Here is a 13,256-nt window from a genome sequence, read left to right on the forward strand (position 1 = left end):
TGAAACCAAGTGAACATCACAATACCAAACCACGATAGTACAGATCGAAATCAAACACACAACGGAGAACCCAAAATACCACATACAAATACCAAAAAATCAGCCGTACGAAACACCAAAGGAAGCCCCGATCAGAGCATTGGAATGAGAAGGGTCATCGGAAGCCGAGGGGACTTCAGAAAAGGGTAAAAATTGGAACTTTAAACCTATATCTATGTCGATTGGTGGGGTTTTTGGGGGTTTAGGCCTCGGGTTGGCATTTAGGGTGAAAAGGATGTTGTTTCGGTGAAATAAAATATTTTTCGGCCACCGGCGGTAGCCGGCTTCTCGCCTGGGAAGGGGAGTTTTAGAGCATTGAGAGAAGATGGAGTTGTCTGTTTTTTAGAAAATGGGGAAAATGAGGCGTGTTGGGCCATTTTGCTCTTTAAAACATATATATATATATATATATATATATATATATATATATATATATATATATATATATATATATATATATATATATATATGTAAAACGAAACTAAGTCGTTTTAGTTATACCCTTGTTTTTCAGAAATATTTGGGTAAATCTCAGATTTTGTCTTTCCCACTCTGTAAAGTCTTCATTTAGTCACCGAATGAAGTTTTTTTAGGCCTGTATCTTTCGAAAGTTATGTTTCAATCACCTAATGGACTTTCACCTTATTTCATTTCGAGCCTTAATATTTCAGAATTTACATTTTAGTTCTGCTTGTTATTTTATGTTCTTTTTATTTTTAGTATCTATTGATTTATTTATTTATTACTATTTAATATTCCACTTTATTGCATACATATATTTTTTTTACTATTTATTTCTATATTTTTCCTTCATATATATATTTTTTAAACTTTAGTTTTTTATTTTTGATTTCTTTAATTGTTTTTTTTATTTTATCTCATTTGTTTCTTTTGACTTATTCTTTTTTTATTGTATTATTTTACAATATATTTATTTATTTTTTCCTGATTTATTTTTTTATTTATTTTTTATTTTTTATTTTTTCTGTCTAACATTTTCGATCACTTTTTTAGAATATTTTAAACCGATCAGGGATAAGTAATTCGAGTCGAACATTTTAAATTTAAATTTAAAAAGACAGCTAGTAAATTAATTGGTACCGAAAGGGCGGTTCAATGGTGCAAATCCTTCCTTGATTGTAACCGACTCCCGAACCCGACACGTTTCTGGTACAACATAGATCAGGTAAGATGGTGTCCGACCCACCTAAGTTTGTTTTAAAGTGGTCGGTGGTAACTCTAACCCAATTTTCCTAAGTCGAAGCCTAATTTCGGGCTCACCCGAAAGAGGGTTCTAACAAGATACAAACTTCTTTGGGTTGTTTCCTCTAACAAAATAATACGACACTTTAGCCTTGTTCTGCAAAAAGAGAAAAATCATATAATTGTAGGCATCCACAACACACATGTGTCGTGGTCGTCTTTCGGTTGGACCCATAATTGGGCTTCGACTTGAATAGATTGGGTTAGAGTCGCCACAGATCACTTTAAAGAATATTTGGGCTGATCGAACACCGTCTTACCTGATATGCATTTTACCAGAATTGTGTCGGGTTCGGGAGTCTGTTACGGTTAAGGAAGGATTAGCACCTTTTAACCACCCTTTCGGTATCAATTAATTTATCGATTGTCTTTAATTGTGAAAAATTAAAATTTAAAATATTCGATTCTAATTACTTACCTTTGATTGGTTAAAATTGACCCTAAAAAGTAAAAAATATTAGATTAAAAAATAAATATTAAATAAATCAAAGAAAGAGAAAATAAATAAATAAATAAATTGAGAAAATAACAACAAAAAATGTTAAGAAAAATAAGAAAATAAAAATGTAGAAAATGTTCAGTCTTGAAAATAATAAAATAAAAGAGTGTAATATATATATATATATATATATATATATATGAAACAATGTTTTTAAAAGAAAAGTATAAAAAACCAAAAAAACATATTAAAATTAAAAGCAATAAAAAAAATAAAAAAGACCAAAATGAATGATATTCAAAGATTGAATGATTACACCAAGGATTAGCAATTTATAACCTCATACCCACGCGAGTTACATGAATCAAATGAATGTTTTTTTCTAAACACATAGATCCTATACATATATATAATATTTTATTCTAACCCCATGGATCCTATCCATATATATATATATAATATTTTAAAGGGGTTTTTTTTGAAAAGATAACCAGAACAACCTTTAATCAGATTAGCATAAAATATAAAAATAGAAATTTAGGGTTCTTACATATCATAAATTAGTATAAAAAACAAAATATGGTTTCCGTATATAGATCCGACAACACTAATATTACGATATGACCACTAATACTCAAAGCCAAAGAACAGTAAAGTAAAACAACTAAGCTAAATGCAAGTTACTTCTAGAAGGCAAGTTCACGAGGCTTCATGCAAGACTTCAAGGAAAATCTTGTCCCAAGGTAGGCTTTCAAATCCGAGACTCCCTCGATGGACTTTATTAAAGAGGCGTCGACAACTTTCTAGTTTTCTTTCTTGTCTTCTGGCAACTTCTTCTTATCTTCCTTTTCAGCTTCGAAGAACTCTCTCCCCCCCTTGTATTTCCTCTCTTTTTCGTATGATATCTCTCTAAGTCCCTCTCTTGTGTTTTACATAAATATTTATAGCCTAAAAAAAAATATTTTTAGCTCAAATTTAGAGTCCCACTTGGACACAAATCCTTCAGTTTGAGAGTTTAATTTAGACTAAAAATGCTTGTTGTTTGTTTTGCTTTCCTTGCGCCGGAAGACTCGGAGGTGTGGCCAGAGTGAGACTTTTCCTTGCGTGTGTGGCTGCTGCGGCGTTGTGGAGAGAAGAGGTTAGGGTTAGAAACCCTAATCTACCAGTTTGGGTCGGGCTTAACCGAATCTGGTTCGGGTCAAGCAAAAGTGGTCTTCTAATCTGGGCTCCTGGGTTTGTAACCATTAGGTTGTTGGATCTATAAATAAAACAAAAAGAAGGGAAATATGTAATTATAATATAAGTATATTATAGTATATAGTATAATATATATGACGTAAACAATACAACTAAATATAATAAATTGATATATTTAAATAAAAGCCCAAGTCGGACGAAAATGAGTGTCTACAGCTGCCCTTCTTTGTCCTATTTTCGTTGTCCTTTTTCGTAGAACGAAAAAATAGGACAAAGATAAAAGAACACAAATTTTCGTTCGGTGGAGTTGAATATTGACTATGATATTTCAATTAAGAATAACTCCCTGTCGAATTGAGTTGCGAATGGCTCCTCTGCCGCGAAGTTGAATCCATCTTGAAATGATCTGGAATTGAAGCCGTAGTTTGGAATTTAGACCGGAATGTGGCTTCTAGTTGCCAAATTGTAGTCAACTTCAGTCTTCTTCTCGGTTTAAAGGCCTCGGTTTAAAAATTCGACTGGAAAGTAGTTCCTTGACTCCACCATGTGGTTGATAGGCCATCGAGTTGAATGAAATCGAACTCGAAAGGTCTTTGTTGACAGATAGCTTTTCTCGACTTAAGTTATGCTGCCGGAAAATAGTTTCTTGTCACTAAGGCACGGCTAACCCAGGTCTTCTTCTCGACTTGAAAACCTCGATTGTAACCGGATAGTAGTGTGATTGATGTGTTATGGAATCAAACTCGACAATCTTGTTGACATATAGCCCTTCTTGCCTTGAGCTATGCTGCAAATGATGTACCTTCGGGCTGAGTGTAATCAAAATCGAAGGTCTTTGGCAGATAATCCTTCTTGCCTTGAGCTATGCTGCAAATTATGGTGCCTTTGAGCTGAGTGGAATCGAACTCGAAGGTCTTTTGTTAGCAGATAGCCCTTCTCGCCTTAAGCTATGATGCAAATGATATGTTTTTGAGCTAAGTGTAATCAAACTCGAAGGTCTTTTGTTGGAAGATAACCCTTTTAGCCTTGAGTTATGCTGTAAATGATGTACCTTGGAGCTGAGCGTAGTCGAACTCGAAGGTCTTTTGTTGGCAAATAACCCTTCTTGCCTTGAGCTATGTTACAAATGATATGCCTTGGAGCTGAGCGTAGTCGAACTCGAAGGTCTTTAGGTGGCAGATAACCCTTCTAGCCTTGAGTTATGCTGAAAATAATATGCCTTTGAGTTGAGCATAGTCGAACTCGAAGGTCTTTTGTTGGCAAATAACCCTTATTTCCTTGAGTTATGTTGCAAATGATGTACCTTAGAGTTGAGCGTAGTCGAACTCGAAGGTCTTTTGTTGGCAAATAGCCCTTCTTGCCTTGAGCTATGTTGCAAATGATGTGCCTTGGAGCTGAGCGTAGTCGAACTCGAAGGTATTTTTTTGGCAAATAATCCTTCTTGCCTTGAGCTATGTTGCAAATGATGTGCCTTGAAGCTGAGCGTAGTCAAACTCGAAGGTGTTTTGTTGGCAGATAATCCTTCTAGCCTTGAGTTATGCTGAAAATGATGTGCCTTGGAGCTGAGCGTTGTCGAACTCGAAGGTCTTTTGTTGGCAGATAACCCTTCTAGCCTTGAGTTATGCTGCAAATGATGTGCCTTGGAGCTGAGCGTAGTCGAACTCGAAGGTATTTTGTTGGTAAATAACCCTTCTTGCCTTGAGCTATGTTACAAATGAACACGATATCCTTTGTCGTGAAGTTAAAATCGTGGATGACATTACTGCTTGTGGGCACGATATCCTTTGAAATCGTGGAGGGCCCCTTCGTTGTGAAGTTGAGCCTTGAATTGGATATCCTTTGTCGTAAAATTGAAATCCAATCTGAAGATGAATGTTGCTGGTGGGCATGATTCCCTTCTTCGTGAAGTTAAAACCGTTGATGGCCCATTCGTTGTGAAATTGAGCCTTGAATTGGATATCCTTCGTCGTGAAGTTGAAATCCAATCTAAAGATGAATGTTACTGGTGAGCACGATTCTCTTCTTCGTGAAGTTGAAACTGTGGATGACCCCTTCGTTGTGAAGTTGAGCCTTGAATTTGATATCCTTCGTCGTGAAGTTTAAATCCAATCTAAAGATGATTATTACTGGTGAGCACGATTCCCTTCGTCGTGAAGTTGAAACCGTGGATGACCCCTTCGTTGTGAAGTTGAGCCTTGAATTGGATATCATTCGTCATGAAGTTGAAATCCAATCTAAATATGAATGTTGTTGGTGAGCACGATCCCCTTTGTCGTGAAGTTAAAACCATGGATGACCCATTCGTTGTGAAGTTGAAATCCAAGCTAAAGATGAATGTTGCTTTGAGTTGGATATCCTTCATTGTGAAGTTGAAATCCAATCTTGAGTAAATTGTGTTGCTTCGAGTTCAATATTTTTCGCTGTGAAGTCGAGCAACCACCATCAACTGAATGTGCTTTTGAATCGAGTATCTTTCGTCTTAAAGTTGAAACTTTGACTCAAAAAACTGCAAAAAAATTATGTATGCTAAAAATGATAAATGTGATGCTCTTAAGCATGTCTATGATGCATGCAACATGAATTAATTTTGTTTTATCTCTTAGATGGAGTATCATTTTTGTCAGTTGGTCTTGTCCTTGGAATCGACCATGCCCCATTTTCTTCTCAGGTTATTGGTAATGTCACAAGTTCTATATGATCTCTTGGACTGATTGTCTTGTGAAATGCTCAAAATTTGGCATTGTTCGTTCTTTCATCAATATAGGCAAAATGAGCCTTAATACCTTCCAGGACCTTTCACATTTGAGATTATCATGTTTGAAATGTTTTTTCCTTTCTCTTATTTAGGAGGGAAGAAAAAAGATATAAAAATGCAAGAATTCTATAAAAAATAATTGCCTCTTAATTCAGGCTCGCAATCAAATCGAATCAAATTATAAACATGAGTTCAAAGAATATCAAATGAATCAATAGTTCTTTTAATGCTTTCAGAGTTATATCTCTTTGACAAATATTCAAGTGGATGAGTTGGCTTTAGGTTGACCTAAGGTTTCAGCCATAAAAAATGTCATTTTTCGGTCATTGCAACATGTTTTTTCTTTGGCTTGGCATTTTAATTGGATACAGACAAAATAATGCAACTAGTATTATCAATTACTAGACCCTCTATTTTGATTCTCTAAAATCTTCCATTTGTTCAAGTTTTGTAAGCTCCTCTAACAAAGGTAGTGCAGAAATATCGGTCTAAAAATGAAATTCCTGAGTGCTCGTGTGAAGTTGACTATAACAGGTGTTCCTTAACTCCCTTAGTCCATATTTACCGAAACTCCTTATTTAATTTTGTCATTGTATGGCTAGTTGGATCCATATAGCCGAGGCATTTAACCAATTGCTCTAGAGGGACAACTCAAGCATTATTATATATTATAATCGCCTTTATCAGGCTAGCTGAATCTTATCCATAAAGTCGGGGCGTTTAACCAATTGCTCTAGAGGGACAACTCAAGATTTATTGTATATATATATATATATAATTATAATTTAAGTATAAGGATTCAACTTCTTAAGTTTGTCAAGAAGAACCTGTTATAGTCTAGGTGTTTTTGAAAGTCAAAAATTTCATCTTTAGAGTTCAATTTCCAAGTAAATGACCTAAACTAGATTCACCTACTCGACTATTCCATATGTAAAGATCATTGAACGTCTTAAACAAAAAGTATAGTAATGACATATGAAAAAGATGCCCCATGTTGTCCGCACCTATGCATATCTAAATATCAAGCCTTATGAAGGGAGAATGCTATATTGGATATTTGTAAGAGAAGGGTACGGTGTTTGGCGTATCTTCTGGGTAAGGTCAAAGTCTTTTGTTTTATTAGATTTTAATGGTGTTACTTTGTCAAAGATCTGTAACTCCGATCATTTACAGAGTTTTTTAATTCATTTGATATTCAAAGAATTTCAAGTTGTAAAGTTGATTCAATGCTCCATATAAATTCATTGAAATATCCAAAGAAAGTTCAAAAACAAGTTCCAAATATGAGAAAGTTCAAAAAACAAATTCAAACAAGATGCCTGCAAAATTGAATAATGCCTCATTAGGATTGCCCAGAATGTCGAGGATTAGGGCCTTCATCTGCATTTACTCCTCATTTTTCAAATGTTTCACTTGTCGGGGCTCCTTTTGATGTACTCTCAGATGAACAAATTTCTGCTTCGGAAGTGTCATTGCTTTCATCATAGAATTCCCACTCTTTTCTATTTGAACGAGTGTTATGTGAATGAGGTGTGTCCAACTCTTGTTAGTTAATGTGAATGAAATAAAAAAATACGAAATATGCAAGAATGCATGATGCATGAAATGTTCGAGGTATTGATCTAAAAATGTGTTTGTTGTTATAAATAATCCTTATTGGGGACAAAAGTGTTACGTCTTAGGAGATAAAAAACATTTTAAAGGTATAGACCCCTAACAGCTTCTGACAGGTTGATTCATCTTCCGACTTTTTTCTATCACTGGTTGAATGCCTTGTTGAACCGTTTCGGCTTCTCTGGCTAAACTGTGCAAGTGACGAGCTGCTTGCTCCTAAAAGTCTCGAATGGCTGCATCTTCGGCTTCCACTCTCTGCTGAGCCTGTTCCTAACGACAGCACTATTAGAACCCTCCATCGATAAGAATTATTCGAAGTTTAGCTGCTTGTTTCTTGAATTTGTCAATAATTACCTCTAGCTCAGCTAGGGTTTCGTCATCTTGTTTTTGTTGTCTTTGAAAAGACTCTCCAGGTAACCTTTTTCTTGTCTTGCCCCTCCAACTTTTTCCATCTCGTTTTGGAAAGTTGACTTTTGACGTGCTTAGTGTAAACCCGGTCCATTCCGAGTCTTTTCTGACCATAATTGGACTTTTGAGCTTTTCATCTCTTATATTATAACCCCTTTATCCATTAATGCAGATTATTTACGTTTAACGAACACGTTTTTGGTGGATCAACACCTCTTTTGAATAATGCAAATGATGAAAATTAAAATGAAAGAAAACAAAAATGAAAAGAGTTAGTGAGGTAAATCAAAATAAAAATGAAAATAAAAAATCCTACCCCACATGCTTTAATTCCTACCCTAACATGATTTATATCCCACAAGTTGATTTTGAACAAGTCCTAACAGCATAAATTTCTAGTTCGCATGCTTTGAACAAAAAATAAGGCAGGAAATAACATCAAAGCAGCCTAGGGTTTGAAATGAGGTTTTGGCGTGGGCTCTAATTCTCTATAGTCTCCCGAATTAGGTTCTAAAAAGGTACCAAGTTCTCCTTGCTGGTGCCCCCTTGGACTTGTCAGACCCTTAGTCTTAAGTCTATTACAAGCTTGTGTGGACTAAGTTAAACTCGAGAGGATACATTCTCTTATGCCCATACGGAGAATAAATTCACACGAAAGCGTAAGGTATATGAATCTCGAAGGTTACTTGCTAGGCCCATACGGAGAATAAATTCTCACGAGAGCGTCGTTTTCACCCCCACTTAAAAAGGGTTCAGAGCTCGATTATAGAGCCAGAGATAGAAACTTTTCAAAAATATGAAATCATTGAAAAAAATGTCAGTACAACTATTTATTTGAAAAATAATCAAAGGTAAATAATTAGAATCGAATAAATAAATTTAAATTTAAATATACTATTTTCACATAAAAAGGTAACCGAAAATTAATTCTGGTCTGACTCACTTACCTGTCCCCAGCAGAGTTGCCAAGCTGTCGCGGTCGTCTTTCGGTTGGGCCCGGAATTGGGCTTCGACTTGAATAGATTGGGTTAGAGTCGCCACCGATCACTTTAAAGAATATTTGGGCTGATCGGACACCGTCTTATCTGATCTGCGTTTTACCATAAATGTGTCGGGTTTGGGAGTCGGTTACGGTCAAGGAAGGATTAACACCCTTGAACCGCCCTTTCGGTACCAATTAATTTGTCGATTGTATTTAATTGTGAAAATTAAAATTAAAATTTAAAATATTCGATTCTAATTACTTACATTTGATTGGTTAAAATTGACCCTTAAAAAGTCAAAAATATTAGATTAAAAGATAAATATTAAATAAATCAAATAAAGAGAAAATAAATAAATAAATTGAGAAAATAACAACAAAAAATATTAAGAAAAATAAGAAAATAAAAATATAGAAAATGTTCAGTCTTGAAAATAATAAAATAAAAGAGTGTAAAAAAATATATACATACATATATATATATATATATGAAACAATGTTTTTAAAAGAAAAGAATAAAATAAAGATAAAATAAAAAACAAAAAAAACATATTAAAATTAAAAGCAATAAAAAAAATAAAAATTAAAAGGATCAAAGTGAATGATATTCAAAGATTGAATGATTACACCAAGGATTAACAATTTATAACCTCATACTCACGCGAGTTACATGAATCAAATGAATGGTTTTTTCTAAACACATGGATCCTATGCATATATATAATATTTTATTCTAACCCCATGGATTCTATCAATATATATAATATTTTAAAGGTTTTTTTAAAAGATAACTAGAACAAGCTCTAATCAAATTAGCATAAAACATAAAAATGGAAATTTGGGGTTCTTACATATCATAAATTGGTATAAAAAATAAAACATGTTTTCCGTATATAGATCCGACAACACTGATATTATAATATGACCACTAATACTCAAAGCCAAAGAACATCAAAGTAAAACAGCTAAGCTAAATGCAAGTTACTTCTAGAAGGCAAGTTCATGAGGCTTCATGACAGACTTCAAGGAAAATCTTGTCCTAAGATAGGCTTTCAAATCTGAGACTCCCTCGATGGACTTTATTAAAGAGGCATCGACAGCTTTATGCTTTTCTTTCTTGTCTTCTGGCAGCTTCTTCTTATCCTTTTTTTCAGCTTCGAAGAACTCTCCCTCCCCCTTGTATTTCCTCTCTTTTTCGTATGATATCTCTCTGAGTCCCTCTCTTGTGTTTTGCATTAATATTTATAGCCTAGAAAAACTATTTTTAGTTCGGATTTAGAGTCCCACTTGGACACAAATGCTTCAGTTTGAGAGTTTGATTTAGGCTAAAAATGCTTGTTGTTTGTTTGCTTTGCTTTCCTTGCGTCGGAGGACAAGGAGGTGTGGCCGAGTGGGACTTTTCCTTGCACGTGTGGCTGCTGCGGCGCTGTGGAGAGAAGAGATTAGGGTTGGAATCCATAATATGCCGATTCGGGTCAGGCTCCACCGGATTCGATTCGGGTCAAGCACAAGTGGTCTTCTAATCTGGGCTTCTGGGTTTGTAACCAGTGGGCTGTTGGATCTGTAAATAAAACAAAAAGAAGGGAAATATGTAATTATAATTAAGTATATTATAGTATATAGTATAATATATATGACGTAAACAATACAACTAAATACAATAAATTGATATATTTAAATAAAAGCCCAAGTCGGACGAAAATGAGTGTCTACAACATGCATGTTAACTGATAAATGGACCTTTGAAGTGAAAAGTGATGAAAACCAATGTACAATAACTAGATACTTCTCAATGGCATGTATGGAGAAAAAATGGAAGCATCTAATTTGTTTGACTGAGCATTTTTTAACCAACCAACAAAAATCAGGATATCACTATCAAGTACATAATCAACTTATGTCCGAGAGGAACTTACCTTTTAATCAAAAGGAAATATGCCATGAATGTACTCAAGTTATAAAGGATTACATATTTTAATTATTAAAGTTTGAGCACAGCACACATTTAAACAAAACGAATTCCTAAAATAATGTTAGTGTGCTATCTGCAAAATATTAAATTGGTCATTAGCGTACAATGCATATATTGCACAAGCCATTAAGATCTTCAAAATTAGGACAAGGATAAACTTCATCTGATTTAAAGTAGGAGAGAAGGAGAAATATGCCATTGAAGCAAAAGAAATGTAAATTTCACTTCAAACCTACCAACTCAGTAGATTCGGAGTAGATGTATTCGGCCAGCATAACATGCAGTTGTGGATCACCTTTCCTGGAAGCACCAAACTCTGCGGACCACCTAAAACCCAAAATAATAAAATTCAAAGAAAAAAAGAAGTAACATTATTAAACACAAATTAAAAAAGGTCATTTATTCTTTCCGTTTCATCTCTAAAGTGTATGTTCATGATCATAAGACTATGATCTTATGCTTCCACAGATACAGCAAATGTGGGGAGGTTGTCATTCATCTATCAAGTAAATTTAACCACCGTAAATAACAAGACAAGGGAACAGGGTGAGCATTGTTCCATAATTAACTTCAAACGACATTGACAATACTGGTATAAGAGCAACCGCGCCATCTGTCGAGTGAATTTCTCATGAAAACATAGCACATAAATCATTAAAATAATGAAAATAGCTAATCAACAAAATAATATGGGAACAATATCTTACTTTATAGCAGCGCTTAAGAATGATGAGAAGCCCTCGAGACGTGTTTTTGCTGCTCCAAGAGCTTCATTAACTTCTCGAACATCATCATCATCATCTGCCACATTACTAGGCAGCAGCACCTTAGGAAAAACCTTATAGATTTTCCTGACAAGATCTAACATACACATTTTGTTATAATTGTGTGAAAAGAAATAGTAGAACCAAATGAACCAAACAGCTATATATATAATAATACAATCAACTATATGGTTTCTTTTTCCCATATAAAAAGGTACCCAAGTCATCCGAATACAAGATCTAATACAAGCAAGGAGGGTTCCATAAACTAATAATCACAATTTGTGCTGACGAGAAAATAAAACTATAAGACAACACAAGTACTAACCAAGTATATCTTCGCTATATGGAATTTTCCCTTTGACAAGTGCATCAACAAACAAAACTGCGAGCTCTGCCCCACAAGAAACCTGAAGATTTTCACTCCCGTGATTTCAATGCAAAAACCATGAAGTAAAGGACAACAAATAAGAAGACCAGCCAACAACTTCCTCATGCAAATTTCACATGCCTCTATTTCCAAAACAGCATAATCGTTTTGAAGTGATTATCAAGTAAAATCCAATCAAATATATCAACATTTTATCCGGAAAAACAATTTTTGTGACTGGGTACGTTATCCGGAAAAATCAATTTTTGTGACTCAGACCCGACCGGGTAATTTTTTTAAAGAAAATTACCCTGTTTTTTTATCCAGGTTGGCTGGTCGGGTCGACCGGGTCAGGTAATTTTGCACATCCTGATGGATATTATTAACATTTTATGTTTCGCCTAAAAGATTACCAAAATTTAAGCTAAGGGGCCTTAGACATTCTCATGATAAGAAAATAGCTTAAAAGTTGAAAATGTTATGAATATATATAAGAAATACGATTGCGTCAAGAATGTCATGGTTCACAAAAAAATAGGTTGTGATATGTAATATTAATATTTTTATTAATTATTCAAAAGTATTTATAGATTTTAATTCTTTGATTGATTCAAATATATTATTTTAATTTTTGAAATGTATTTATTAATTAATATTATCAAATATAGATTTGATTTAGTAATTTGATTATATGTTGATTTAGTATTTGTAAATTTTAATTCTTTGATTTAGTATACATAAAAAAATTCTTTCATTTAATATATGTATATATATTATTTTGATATTATGTTTGATATTTACAACTTTATGTTTGGTATATATTAATTAGTTTAAATATAATATTTTGATTTTTGGAAAGTTACTCACCGTCGTTTGATCTATGTGGTCTTAGAGAATTTTTATTTACTCGTTGATGTGAAGTTGCTCATTGTATGGATTCCTGATTGGAGTTGTTTGTTGTCACCAAAAAATCTAACCTTTAAATTTATTATGTTTATTTTAGTTTTTTCTGTTAGTTCTTTTTTATTTTTTTCCAGGTTTGTAGACTATTTTTTTTTGCAGATTTTTAAGTTGTGTTATTATTTTTTAAAATTATAGTCTTATTATGTTATTTGAGTTTTTCCCTATTAATTTCGTTGAAATTTAAGAATAAGTAATGATTTTGTCCTTTTTCGATATTGGATGTAAAGTGAATTTGGAGGGGGTTGGGAGTTGGATTGATCAGTTATTGGTTGCTATTGGTGTTAAGGGTATTGAATGTAGATTCTATATTAAATTTGGGTTCAATTTGGATTTGAGTTTTAATTACATATATTTTTTGGTTTTATATTAATTCGGGCTTGATGAATGGATTTGTAAACTCAAACAAAAATATTGTCTATAATAAATATTTTTAGTTATCTTTTGGGCATAAAATAAATTCAGAGTAGACACAAAAAATTTAAAGTAGACA

General features: G+C 33.6%; 2 long non-coding RNA genes across 2 annotated transcripts; one reads left to right on the forward strand and one right to left on the reverse strand.

Annotated features, from left to right (window-relative positions):
- Positions 1-1,357: 1,357 nt before the first annotated feature.
- Positions 1,358-11,876, reverse strand: LOC120128933. Its single transcript, XR_005516677.1, has 4 exons — positions 11,762-11,876; positions 11,377-11,530; positions 10,906-10,996; positions 1,358-1,399 (listed from the first exon to the last, which is right to left on the reverse strand). It is a non-coding gene; the product is annotated as an uncharacterized LOC120128933 (long non-coding RNA).
- LOC120128935 lies at positions 2,487-3,626 on the forward strand. Its single transcript, XR_005516678.1, has 3 exons — positions 2,487-2,619; positions 3,155-3,166; positions 3,611-3,626. It is a non-coding gene; the product is annotated as an uncharacterized LOC120128935 (long non-coding RNA).
- Positions 11,877-13,256: the final 1,380 nt, after the last annotated feature.

Source organism: Hibiscus syriacus, unplaced genomic scaffold (assembly GCF_006381635.1).
Source record: "Hibiscus syriacus cultivar Baekdansim isolate YM2019G1 unplaced genomic scaffold, ASM638163v2 tig00110482_pilon, whole genome shotgun sequence".
Taxonomy (NCBI): Eukaryota; Viridiplantae; Streptophyta; class Magnoliopsida; order Malvales; family Malvaceae; genus Hibiscus; species Hibiscus syriacus.